This window comes from Aquarana catesbeiana, linkage group LG01 (assembly GCF_042186555.1).
Source record: "Aquarana catesbeiana isolate 2022-GZ linkage group LG01, ASM4218655v1, whole genome shotgun sequence".
In the NCBI taxonomy this organism is placed as follows: Eukaryota; Metazoa; Chordata; class Amphibia; order Anura; family Ranidae; genus Aquarana; species Aquarana catesbeiana.
Genome location: NC_133324.1, coordinates 619,110,174 through 619,124,482, shown reverse-complemented (window position 1 = coordinate 619,124,482; position 14,309 = coordinate 619,110,174).

Here is a 14,309-nt window from a genome sequence, read left to right as displayed (position 1 = left end):
AACTACAGGAAATAACCAGACTGCAAATGCGACTACAGGAGATGACCAGAGACTGGGGATGCGACTAGAGGAGATAACCAGACTGCGAATGTGACTACAGGAGATGACCAGACTGGGGATGCAACTACAGGAGATAACCAGAGGCTGCAAATGCGACTACCGGAAATAACCAGACTGCGAATGCGACTACAGGAAATAACCAGAGGCTGCGAATGCGACTACAGGAAATAACCAGAGACTGGGGATGCGACTACAGGAAATAACCAGAGACTGGGGATGCGACTACAGGAAATAACCAGAGACTGGGGATGCGACTACAGGAGATAACCAGACTGCGAATGCGACTACAGGAGATAACCAGACTGGGGATGCGACTACAGGAAATAACCAGAGACTGGGGATGCGACTACAGGAGATAACCAGACTGCGAATGCGACTACAGGAAATAACCAAAGACTGGGGATGCGACTACAAGAAATAACCAGACTGCAAATGCGACTACAGAAAATAAAAAGACTGCGAATGCAACTACAGGAGATAACCAGAGACTGGGGATGCAACTACAGGAAATAACCAGACTGCAAATGCGACTACAGGAAATAACCAGAGACTGGGGATGCGACTACAGGAGATAACCAGAGACTGCGAATGCAACTACAGGAAATAAAAAGACTGCGAATGCAACTACAGGAGATAACCAGAGACTGGGGATGCGACTACAGGAGATAACCAGACTGCGAATGCGACTACAGGAGATGACCAGACTGGGGATGCGACTACAGGAGATAACCAGAGGCTGCAAATGCGACTACCGGAAATAACCAGACTGCGAATGCAACTACAGGAAATAACCAGACTGCAAATGCACCTACAGGAGATGACCAGAGACTGGGGATGCGACTACAGGAGATAACCAGACTGCGAATGTGACTACAGGAGATAACCAGAGGCTGCAAATGCGACTACAGGAGATAACCAGACTGCGAATGCGACTACAGGAGATAACCAGACTGGGGATGCGACTACAGGAAATAACCAGACTGCGAATGCGACTACAGGGGATAACCAGAGACTGGGATTGCGAATACAGGAGATAACCAGAGACTGGGGATGCAACTACAGGAGATAACCAGAGACTGGGGATGCGACTACAGGAGATAACCAGAGACTGGGGATGCGACTACAGGAGATAACCAGACTACGAATGCAACTACAGGAAATAACCAGAGACTGCGAATGCAACTACAGGAAATAACCAGACTGCGAATGCGACTACAGGAAATAACCAGAGACTGGGGATGCGACTACAGGAGATAACCAGACTGCAAATGCGACTACAGGAGATAACCAGAGACTGCGAATGCAACTACAGGAAGTAACCAGAGACTGCGAATGCGACTACAGGAGATAAACAGAGACTGCGAATGCGACTCCAGGAGATGACCAGACTGTGAATGCGACTATAGGAGATGACCAGACTGCGAATGCGACTACAGGAAATAACCAGAGACTGCGAATGCGACTACAGGAAATAACCAGACTGCGAATGCGACTACAGGAGATGACCAGACTGCGAATGCGACTACAGGAGATGACCAGACTGCGAATGCGACTACAGGAGATGACCAGGTAGCCAGTTTTAAAATGTAAACTTTCAGCAATGCACAGCTATACAGGGGGGTAAACAACATTTCCAGGGATGGTTTAGCAAAAAAAAAAAAGGGGTCTACAGGCCGTTTATATAATGTAGGCAGAACGACCTACCTGACCATTCGGGCTCACCTCCCGCTCTCAGAGGTCAGGGGGCGGAGTTTTCGTCGGTAGGGGCGGAGCTTTCGTCGGTATGGGGTGGAGCTTTCGTCTGTATGGGGCGGGACTTTCGTTGATAGGGGGCGGAGCTTTCATCTGTAGGGGCGGGGATTTTTGTGGTCCAGAGCGGAGCTCTCAGAAGTGCAGGAGAGACGCTCAGACTACATGAGGAGAGGAGGGGCGGGGCAGGGCAGGGCAGGGTCAGAGCGTCAGTGGAGCTCCCTGCCCCACCCCTCCCTGCTGACAGAGCCTCTCTCAGCCTAAGCCGAGGTCTGCTCGGGCAGCGGGCTGGCCGCGGTGCTGGGAGCTGTAAAAATCCAGGAGGACGGGGTTTTCATGCGGTGCGGCGGGCGGCTTTTTTCCGCTGCTGACTGAGCCGCTCATGGGGCCCCTCCTGACGTCGGGCCCTCGGTCGGCGACCGAGTGACCGAATGGTCAGTCTGCCCCTGTATGCAGCTGGTTCTCCACCCCTATATACATATTTCAGGGCATCACAGGTTGTCAAGACAAAACCAGATATTTTAATGTGCAGCTGTCGATCCTAAACCTCCTCTTCTCATCCTCCTGATCACCTTATAGTCAACTATTTCCTGCCTGGAGTAATCACACACAGGCCTATGTTTGAAGTGTGGTTCAGACAGAAACTCCAGAAATCCATCTGACTACTTGGTGCCCATGAGACATGGTAGTCTGGGCCACCTGACGCATGCTACACGAGAAGGGTCACTCTCACAGTCAGGCTGGGATTCCTTTTCCTCCATCACCAACCACTCAAGGGCCAACCAAGCTTCCACCAGTAAAACACATAGCTCACTCCACTCCCAGGTATTGGCTGTACTGAACACTTTACTCCATTAGGTATCACACAGAGGCTCTTAGTTGCAGTAAAACATATTTACTTGCATAAAGCACCAAAACAGAACAGTCCAGATAGTGGAACCAATAACTTCCAAATCATGGCTTTCAATGGTAGTGTTCCCTATTAGGAGCTACCAAGTAGTTTGCCTGGATCCTTTACCCAGTAATTTTCATGCAACACAACACACAATTCCAAACACTCTTTAGGCTCATTAGCCAGTCTATCTATATATCCTCAAAATACTTTCACACTGTGATCCCAGACTAGATCCTCAGACGACAGACCCCCAGTCAGCTTTCAGTAACTCTCAGCAGCATAGGCCTCCATATAGTCAAACCAAGGCCTCAACACCCTTCAGGCACATGGCAAAATAGCTTAGGGGGTAGCAGCCCCCCTAGGCTGTAATCTCCTTTTCAGGAAAAAGGACCAGGCTGCTCTCAATCTCAGAGTATTTATACAGACTCCCAGTCACCATCTCGGCACATCTCCCCAGGGATTTGTCAGGGCTATAGGAATATTCAGCTGCTGATTAGACTCTTCCTGCCTACTAACTTTCAGAGCATTTCTGGACTAGCTGGGGGGAAGCAGTCAATCCTGAAGCCACTGAAACATAGAACAGGCCAGAAGAATCAATGAAGCCGCGCTGATTACAGTGAGCCAAAACTAATTTTTCCTATGAATGAAATGCAGCTCGACTGGATACAGTGAGCCAAAACTAAATTTGCCTAACAATGAAATGCAGCTCCACTGGATACAGTGAACAGAACTGAATTTCCCTAATCCTAGCACCTATCTAGGAGGGTTCTACACAATGATTTAACACCTGCGTCAGCATGCAGGTACCCTGTGGCTGCAGGAATGGAGAAGTAAATCTTTCTCTTTCAGATCTCCTAATAATGCTGATCACCCCTCCCCTGAAGGGGAGAGCAAAGGGAAAACAAACCCCCATTCTTTTTACAAGTGTCAAGAACCACGAATCAGACTGAGACAAAAATGCAGTAAAAATCACACCTTTTAATGTAATGGTAAGCATGGTACAGATCAGTAAACCTAGTCAAAACATAGGCCAGGGATCGGAAGCCAAAGCGGGTAGCCAGACAAGCCAGTTATCAGGAAACAATAGACCAGTGTAGTCGGAGGCAGAAGAACAGGATCAGAAACCAGAAAGGACGTCAGCCAGGCAAAGTCTTACACAGGAACACAGCAGAGAAACTCCAGATATGTTGACCAGGCAAAGGCAGGAAAGGAATGAACAAGGCAGTTAAAATAGCCAGAAGGGGCTGGCTGTAGGCAGGACGAACGAGCAGATAATGATAACCAGGTGAGCCACTGAGGAATCAATGAGTGCTGACAATTATCCGACAGCTGAGCAGCAGGAGCAGAGAGAAGACAGCTGCTAAGATCCCAACCCTGACAATAAGTCACTGCCCTGACTCTAACCAAATGAACTCCAGCTTCACCCAACTTAAGTAGGGGAACCCATGTGACCCACTCCACCAGTAGGCAGAGTAACCAAAAAGGGGACTTCTACCTGCTTACATGCATATGGGTGGTGTTTGGACGTTAAGGTCCACCCACTTTGCTGCTGCACATAAGCATTTCATGGTTGGCAAGAGGTAAAAGATCTAAAGACTCCTGTTGGTCAGTCTAAACAAGTGCCTAATGCAGTTACTATGTGATGCACAAGCCTCATAAACTAAAAAAAAATCCTTTACCATCCCTGGCTGATCAAATCCTCTTTCAATTGTATCTCAAATATCCCCCTCCCAGACACTATAGCTCACAGCGGGAGTGTTTCAGCAACAGAGCCAGTGCTGTCAATCCAGAAAGAAGTGGGCAGGATTAGATGTGGCCAGGTGCTGCAGGCCTTTGAAACAGCAGTGACAATATTGATAGCCAGATCCCATGCAACATATCATCCCATTATAGTGCAAGCAGGTGCAGCCTACATGAAAGTGGCAACTCTACTCAGGGTGCAATAGCAGTGCAGCATTGTTGTAATACCCTTTAGGTACACACAATTTGTTATTGATTCCATGTTCACTTTGTTTTTTCACATATTCATACCTATATACACCATCCCCTGGTGGAAACCTATGGATGTAACACCTTCCCTTACCTGCCACACACATCACACACTTCCCCTCTTAACCTCACCTAATCATCACATATTTTCCTATTCTTAGAATGGGGTGCCCAATGCAGCATGTTTTGCACATTCCCACGTGATGATGCACTGTGATGTGCCGGTAGATATGGCTGCTGATCTCCCCTGGTCCGGAGTTCACCCATAAATCCCACCTTAGGAGCCATGACCAACCTTGGTTTTTTGTGAGTATTATTGAAACTGGTTGTTTCTTTTTACTTACTTCTCACCTTTATAGAGGGTTTCTTAGACTAACAGATTTTTCATTATTTCAACTTTTTCAGTATTATATGCATCTGACTCCTGATGACTGGTTGAAAACCATGAAACGCGTTGAGTTAACATCTAATGGATGCCCCAATTTTTAAATCCAAATTGCCTTTTATTTTTCTATGTATTTATCTTTGTATTAATTGTACCAATCATGTATATTGTTTGATTTATTCTGTATTGACTGTACCATCATGCCCAGTGACTAATTATATTAAATATTTTTTTATATGAATATTAGTATGTAAATCTTGTGATTACACTATTCTGTATAATATTGATTATTGATATAATAGTGACATTATGGATCATGGATTTGGTACTATGACATTACATAACAATCTATTTTCTTGGTAAAGAATTAGTTAATTACTCTTTGACATGCCTCATTCAAAGTCCCACTCCAATCTCTATCCACCTTTTTCACACAAATTAGGGATGGAGGCATGTCATTGTAATACCCAGGCTGGGATAGGTTACAGCTCCCGTAAATTTCCAATGTATAGGTGGAAGACACCCACTTTAGTGACCTGACCAACCCAACAATAATTGTATTCATTTATACATCTATTACCATTTTTTTATCTATCTTTAAACTAGTCAGCTTATCACTGGCCAACATATATCTAATAACCAATTTACTTAATAATTAATTTATTTTATTTTTTATTTTTATTTCTAATTTTTTCTGTCCATAGAAGTCAATCTTTCCTAGAGTGTCCCCTCGCTCGCCTCCTGGATTTCCAACATGTGGGTGGTATTTCAATGGCGGCCATTCGCCGGTTCAGTCTACGCATTATCACCTGTTGGGGGTGTTCAACTTGCGCAACACACAAACAAACTCCAGGTAACTATACTCCCTTCACTTTCATTTACAATCACTTGTTTTTCATTGTTGCAATACCCTTTTGGTACAAACAATTTGTTATTGAGTCCATTTTCACTTTGTTTTTTCACATATTCATACCTATATACACCATCCTCTGGTGGAAACCTATGGATGTAACACCTTCCCTTACCTGCCACACACTTCTCCTCTTAACCTCACCTAATCATCACATATTTTCCTATTCTTAGAATGGGGTGCCCAATGCAGCATGTTTGCACATTCCCACGTGATGATGCACTGTGATGTTCCGGTAGATATGGCTGCTGATCTCCCCTGGTCCGAAGTTCACCCATTTGGGAGATGTTCTCTGCCTCAGCCCCGGGTGAGACTATGTTCAATCCGGACCACCAATAAATCCCACCTTAGGAGCCATGACCAACCTTGGTTTTTTGTGAGTATTATTGAAACTGGTTGTTTCTTTTTACTTACTTCTCACCTTTATAGAGGGTTTCTTAGACTAACAGATTTTTCATTATTTCAACCTTTTCAGTATTATATGCATCGGACTCCTGATGATTGGTTGAAAACCATGAAATGTGTTGAGTTAACATCTAATGGATGCCCCAATTTTTAAATCCAAATAGCCTTTTATTTTTCTATGTATTTATCTTTGTATTAATTGTACCAATCATGTATATTGTTTGATTTATTCTGTATTGACTGTACTATCATGCCCAGTGACTAATTATATTAAATATTTTTTAGATGAATATTAGTATGTAAATCTTGTGATTACACTATTCTGTATAATATTGATTATTGATATAATAGTGACATTATGGACCATCCATTTGGTACTATGACATTACATAACAATCTATTTTCTTGGTAAAGAATTAGTGATTTACTCTTTGACATGCCTCATTCAAAGTCCCACTCCAATCTCTATCCACCTTTTTCACAGCAGTGCAGCATTGTTGCCATACCATCACAGAAATCTGCAATAGGTGGACTTCAATAGCAGATTGAAAAAGGTATTTATGTAACTTTGCAGGGGTACTAAACAAAAACTGTAAGTGCAGATGCACTTATAATTTTATGTTGGAGCACATTTTTATTTGGGAAGCTATTGTTTTACTTAAAATTTTTAGGTATTTTAAAATTCCTTTAAGCAAGTGCTCAACAACATGTACCTGGGCAAAGGGAGTTTGGATATTGTTTGCAGTGTAGTTTATAAATTATCTGACCCTACAAAACTATCAATAGAGCACAGTGCATATAAAACACACATTTCCACTACTGGAAGATTTGATACAATATCTATTTCCTCTATTTGTATTCTCCAGAACATTTGAATCACGAGAACCACAGTGAGTTGCATCTGTGAAATAACTTTCTCCATTTAGTTGTTCAATTTGATTCAAGGATTTTGTGATTAAGTATTCAGCCTTATGAATAAATAAGAAGCAGCAGCACTATAATTGGGATATCATTACTATCTTAGCAGCACATTTAATCCTCAGCTTGTCTGCTCTGCACAACCTTCCCCTTATATCTTCCACCCTCTTCACCCTCCCTCTGTCTGCACTGGCAGAAGAATAAGGGAATGTCATTGCAAGCTTCACAAGTTAGCATTAAAATGAATACTTTTTAATTTCTTCGGATGAGATGGGATAGGAGCTCTGGGACAATGCTGATGGATGATGTTTTAATGCAGCCGAAATGTTATTTTTACTGAACCAGGGAAAACTATAAATTGTGCTTCATTGCCACTGATGGCTCTATGCATAAGACTGGTGGCGTTCACTGCCCATGAATAATCACCTCCGTGTGGCAGATGTTGCTTTGCGGGAAAGCAATTCTTATGCCGAAAGAATTGTGGAAAGATTAATTGTCTACAGCTGTTTCATGGCTCACAGCAATCTTGATACATTTATGATAAGTTAAGAGCTCATGAGAGGCAGCTCCTATTCCCTATAGCGAAAGGAAGGGGGAGGGGGCTTTATTTTGAACACCTGGATTCATAGAATGTGTCATCTCCATTACAACCAGGGTAGGAAGTGACTTTTGGCAGCTGATCATCATTGTGAGATGCTGCACAAGAATTATGCTGTAGAGCCTGACTTGCAAAGAAAAGGAGGCCAGTGGAATTATTCAAATATGTGCAAATGGATGGCATCCATTTTTTTTACCGACGTCTGCCAAGTAGAAATTGAGTGTGACCTACACTGGCCTTTCTCTATTAAGTGTTGCAAATTGCAGTAAATGCACACTTCCGAGTGCCCTAATGAGACAAAGCTCCCCAATGCCTTATTAATCAGGGAAGTTTAACCTTGCTGGTCAGCCCTTCATTCAATGTTGAAAAGAAATAGGCAGAAAGAAGAGCTGACCTGTTGTAAAATTTTGATAAAACCTTTAATTTAATCTGCTTGGACTACATGCCATGATGTACCTTGCTATTATTATCTGCCGCAGAGGAGACTTAGAAGTATCTACCTCCAGAATGAACCTACTGAATAGTAAGGTTGCTTAAGATGAGAAGGACTTAGGCGCAGCTTGGTAAAAAAAAAATTAGTTGTACTTTCCATCCCACCGATGGTATTTAGTAATACTGATGAGAAGTCCCTGAATCTTTCTTTAGTGAACCAAGAAGCATGCATTTTTGATTATTGTAACATGACCACCCAGAAACCAAAGACACTAGAATGGAATGTGGCTGCCCACAACTGTGTGTTTCCCAATGACAATATTCAGTGAGGTGTGGAACTTCTTTTGTAATGAGGTCCTGGGAGCAATTCAATTAAAAGGTCAATATGTGAACTTTCTACAACTTATGGTGTGGACTCATTGTGGTACATTTTGTCTTGTAAATTGTCTGTAAAAATTTCAAGACAATAAAAGATAAAGGAGAACACAGGTCATTCTAAACTACCTAATATATAAAACAGGACTAGGAAGTATAACAATAAATAAGGTGGTATACAACATTTTTGATAATATTATGAAAGAGATTAAATAAATGTTGTGTTATCTAAAACGATTTATTAACATGAACTCCTAAATATATGACTAATTTGAATTATTGAAGACTGGAATTATTGAAAACAGCTTAAATCAGACATCAGTCAAGCAAAATACACACGTATATATACATATATAGCAGCTATATATTATATAGTAACCATTTTATCTTTCAAAAGAGGTTCAATTCTGTTCAACAGGAAATTTTGGGTATTTGGTATTTGGGTACTTTGCCAGCTGTAAAATCACATTTAAAGATTTTTATTAAATGGGTAAGTGAGTATTATGGCTTTACATGTTAGGAAAATGTTTAAACACAATCTTATGAAAGTTTACCTACCCTGTTTGCCCTGTCCACTGAGCTGATCAAATCCACCCTTCCACTACTCAGCTGCATACTCACCTAACTCTGCTACACAGAAACATTTTCCTTTGGCCAGCCAGGCCTCTTCATCCAGCTCAGTGAGGGGCAAAAATGTTAATGAAAATTTCAGAAAAACTGCTTTCAAACATTTCCTTTCCATATGATAATTTATAGATTGGCAATGTTTTACATTTACACCAAGGTTCCCATGAGCAAAGATTGGTGTTGCTTTCTATGTGTGTGCGAATGCCCAACGTGCAACGTGCCCAACGAGTTACAAAATAATCAGCACATACTTCCAATTTGAAACAAAAGATATTTGATATCATAGGCATTTTAGATAAATTAACTAATTAAATTAAATGTCAAGAATGCAAATAGTGAGCATTTGTGATATTAGCTACATGTCTCACCTGTAGCTATTAGTTTCACCGGAATTCAGTTCTATTGTTAATACTAAATAACACTGTAAGAATAAATATTGAGCACGGTATCATCTTCAACAAGAACCTAATTTTAGGTTTGTTGGAGAAAGTGGAAAAATAGTGCCGGATCCATAGGGGTATCTTATTGGTATTGCTATGTTAAAGTATTGATGTTGATGTAAGTAACCTGGTTCCCTGGCAGGCAGCTTCTCTACCCCTGATGATCTCCTTGGTCTCCTTGGCTTGTAGTGTAATGTAACAAAAATACATGATCAAGCGCCACACCACTGCTAAGAGGTCCAGATACATTTTTATTCCAATAAAAGTCAGAGGGTCAATCCATAAAGTATCCAGCATGTTTCAGAGGCCCGGAAATGGCTCCTTTATAAAAGCTTTATTGAAAACAGTGTGAATAGACTAGAAGTGAACTGAACATTTAATGGTTTGGCTGCCTAACCTGCTACTGACAAGACCTGTGCTTACATTCACATTGGAAAAAAATGCCATTAAAGCTTCAATCAAGCCCTCATGCTCGTGTTTTTGGACCCTGGAAACACATTTGATATTTTTGGGATTGTCCCCCTGACTTTTAATGGAATAAAGTTGTATCCAGACCTCTTAGCAGTGGTTTGCCACTTCAATTTCCATTTATGTTTAATTTTAGGTTTGGCATGCATAAGAAAGTGCTGCATTTACAGCGTAACAACCTCACTCCACTAGTTTGAATTGCAAATGTATAGGGCAGCACACTTTTAGGTGTTAATATGTGTCTTGTTTTCAGGAATTCATTGGAATGTCCCAAGGCTCTCAATTGCTTATAATTGCTAGGGCTCACTGAAGCCACCCCATTCAAAATATTGGAAGTATTTAGTAGGTGGTTTTTAAAAATCTACAAGGGACTTCAGTAAAATGTTTTATTATTATTTTCTGTGCTCTATGCGCTTTAAAGGGATTGGAGACACTTTCTGACCACTTTCCAACTATTTACTTAGTAGTCACTTACCATACATAATCATAAGTAGCTGCAAGTAACTGAGCAAAACCTACATAGAACATAGAATAGTGATGGCAGAAAACTTTTTTAATTATTTATTTTTTCCTAGCCCTAATTACAGTCTGTGTAATTAGTGCTGATTATGATACTGTATATGCATTTCTTTTTAGATTTAAATGGTTATTTGACATTCATTTACCAATTTCACCAGAAACCAGACAGCCTAATTAATTCCCAATTGTCCTACTGCCAGTTATTTTTCACTGTACCATTTCATATAATACCACCACTACCCCAAATCTCACATCTTCAACAGGCAACAATGCATTTGTACTCTGCCAAGTGGCTAAACAATAGCCATAGCTATGCTCAGGTAGCCTGGGGTGAGGTATGGCCCCATTAGGCAATTTACACAATATATGCATATACAATCTGTGTACATTTGAGGATAACATATATCAATCACCTGTATTATTAAAGATTTTAGAGGTTGCTGTTGGCAGTAAACCTGTACCCTCTGCAACATTTCCCATTAAGAAGAGTTAACATCAGATGTACAGGAGGGGAATTCAGAATCAATGTTGCTAGTCAAAGATCCCTCTTTGCAGGCTATGCAGTAAGGAAAATTTTAAGTAGCTGAAAGTGTAGATATTTTGCCCCCAAAACTTACGGTCTTCTTGGAAAGTACTGAAATTAACCCTGTATGCTAACACAATCTTCATTGGGTTGTAAAAATACCAGTGTCCCCTCAGCTAAAGACTGACAGCTATTTGCATTTCTGCACCTCCCCCCACCCAGTTTAAAGAAATTTTGAAATTTAGTTTATAAATTTCTCCACAGCACCGGTCCCTAGTAGTGTACTGACTATGCTGACACCTTTCCTGCTACCTGTTCTTGATTTAGATATACTTAATGTATTGATCTATGACAGTAGATTGGTTGCCGCTGCATTGCCAAATATCTTCCAGCAGATGTCTTGGTTGATCACTTAGACACATCAGGTTTGAATGCTTCATGAAGACAGCAAGAGCTACATAGCTATGGGTTCATTGTCATGGCATCAACTTCCCAAAAAAATGTTTTAGATCTGTTCTAAGCAAAGGTGATTATAGAGACTAAATGTACTAGCTAAATGCATGAAACAATATCAGTGTTGTAAGAAAATAGTAAATGAACCGATCTATGACACTTTACTGCTGAATTAATACATCATCATTGTGACCAACACAAATATGTTGGGAAGCTTACATGATATCAAATAGAAAATGTTAAGCTTATTATTTTATATTTTCATAGTCACCCATCTTCTGAATGCTATTTCATTTTTATGACAAAATAGGTCATTTTTTTTTCTTCTCAGGCTGAGAAAGAATGAAATTTGAACCGTCTGGCTGAAGCTCATCAAGTCTTCACTATGCTCCTACCTGTTGATAAGAGAAAAAAGATGAATCGCTTGATTATGTCTGTGGCAGCTTGCTTGAAATGAAAAAAGGGTCTAGTTGAAGCATGCAGCTCTTCCCTATCACTCTTATAAAAACCCGTGATAATGCAGCAAAATCGTTTTGTCACAGCACACCTGATTGATGGTTCCAGATATAAGACATTACACGTGCAGAGTAAATTGACACCTAAACATACAAATTATTTAAAAGAAAGCAAGTGAGGGAGCCTGTAATCCATTGGCCTCCTGGGAAGATCAGGCAGGCATGTTTTAGTTAAGATGATGCTATTTCCAAGTGCAATTTATAGTCTATTGAGTTGTGGCAGTGTCTTTTCAGATGGGAGGAAATTGTCATCCATTGCAAATGAGAAGCTGTTTTGACATCAGTATCTGTGGAAGTGTCTCTGAGAAATGATATCAATGATTAGGCTGTTGAGGTTAAATGATGCTTTGTATCAGACAGCCTGCATTCATTTCCTTTTCTTTCCAGGCTCTCCCTTTGTGCAATTACTCTGTTTAAGATGAGTAACAATGTAGTTCAGGCTACCATTGTATTGACAGCTCTGGCAGAGGCTTTTGCTAAAATGATGCTACTGAGTCATTACTAAGCCACTTAAAAAACAGAATAAGTAGGCCCTATTGCTGTCAGTTGAGTCCCCTAATTGTGAAATAATCTTCAAGCTTAGCTTTGATTTAGATTAATATGTGTCTTTGCTATAAATTTATGCTCACCCTCAGTGACCTATGAATAAAAAACAAATCATTCTCCTAAACGTCTCATCTACATAAAGATTAAACTTGTTTCTTAAAAGGGTTTTCTTGCTTCCAGCCTACTTGGTGGAAAACTCTTCCATTCAATGAGTTACAATGACTGGGATGAAATGCTGTGATGCCGTGTACATCGGCATCAAAGGTCCGACGGTCTTTCCGACGGACTTTCAACGGACTTTTGACAGACTTCCGACGGACTTTCGAACGTACGGACTTGCCTACACACGATCACACCAAAGTCTGACGGATTCATACGTGATGGCGTACAACCAGATTAAAATAAGGAAGTTCATAGCCAGTAGCCAATAGCTGCCCTATCGTTGGTTTTTGTACAAACTGATTTTTCGACTGGACTCGAATCCGTCGGAGAGATTTGAAACATGTTTTAAATCTAAAGTCCGTCTGATTTTCGACCGAAAAAGTTCGCTGCAGGTCCGATGAAGCCCACACACAGGTCGGATTGTCCGACGGATTCGTTCCGTCTGACCAGTCTGGTCGAAAAGTCCGCCCGTGTGTACATGGCATAAGCTGCTTGTACTCCAGAAAAGCTTAACATTATAAACAGCTATTCTTAAGCGACCTGAAGGCTACTACAGTGCCAACTTAGCTCTGCTTTTCCAGCATGAAAGCAATGAGTCTCTGAGACTGGGCTGTGTTTATTACCTCATAGGTAGACACCCAAAATATACTGTAAAATGTCACATTTCGGAAAAACTAAATATATATATATATATATATATATATATATATATATATATGTATATATATATAATATTTTGTAGCATATGAAAATATTTTGAATGTGTATAAAAGTCAAACCTCTGTTAAAACTAGATTACCTTTTCTATGTTGAGCTTCAATTTTAGCAGCATCCTTTTAAAAGTGTTTATACACTTTGTGTGCACTGGTACTTGAACCTAAATTGTATGTCTAGTAAAAACATTTTGTTTTCGCTTTGGATAGAATGGAGAAGGATTGGAACCCCTTTTCCGGTTTTTTCTTCCATCTGGGGCTTCGTTTAGTGATTAACCCTTAATTTCTGTCTTTCTAGTAGGGTAAGGGAAGGTTTGAACCCTAGTCAAATTTTTATTTCTGCCTGTGTCCCTGTTGCTGATCCTCTTAACTTGGCTGCTGAAACCATTGTCAGCAGGACAGCAAATGATGGTAAGTTTCTATAATGAATCCCCACATCACAATAAAAACCACACTCTATCCAAAACTAGGGAAAAAAAGTTGCACGCCAAAGGGAGAGACAAAAATAAAGTTATGAAGAGCAGACTAAAGCCAATGCCAAAAGGATAAAATGATACAGTAGAACCATGATGTAGTCAGAAGCACAGCTATGTCAAGGAACTAGCAAAGTCAGGATAAACAAGCAGT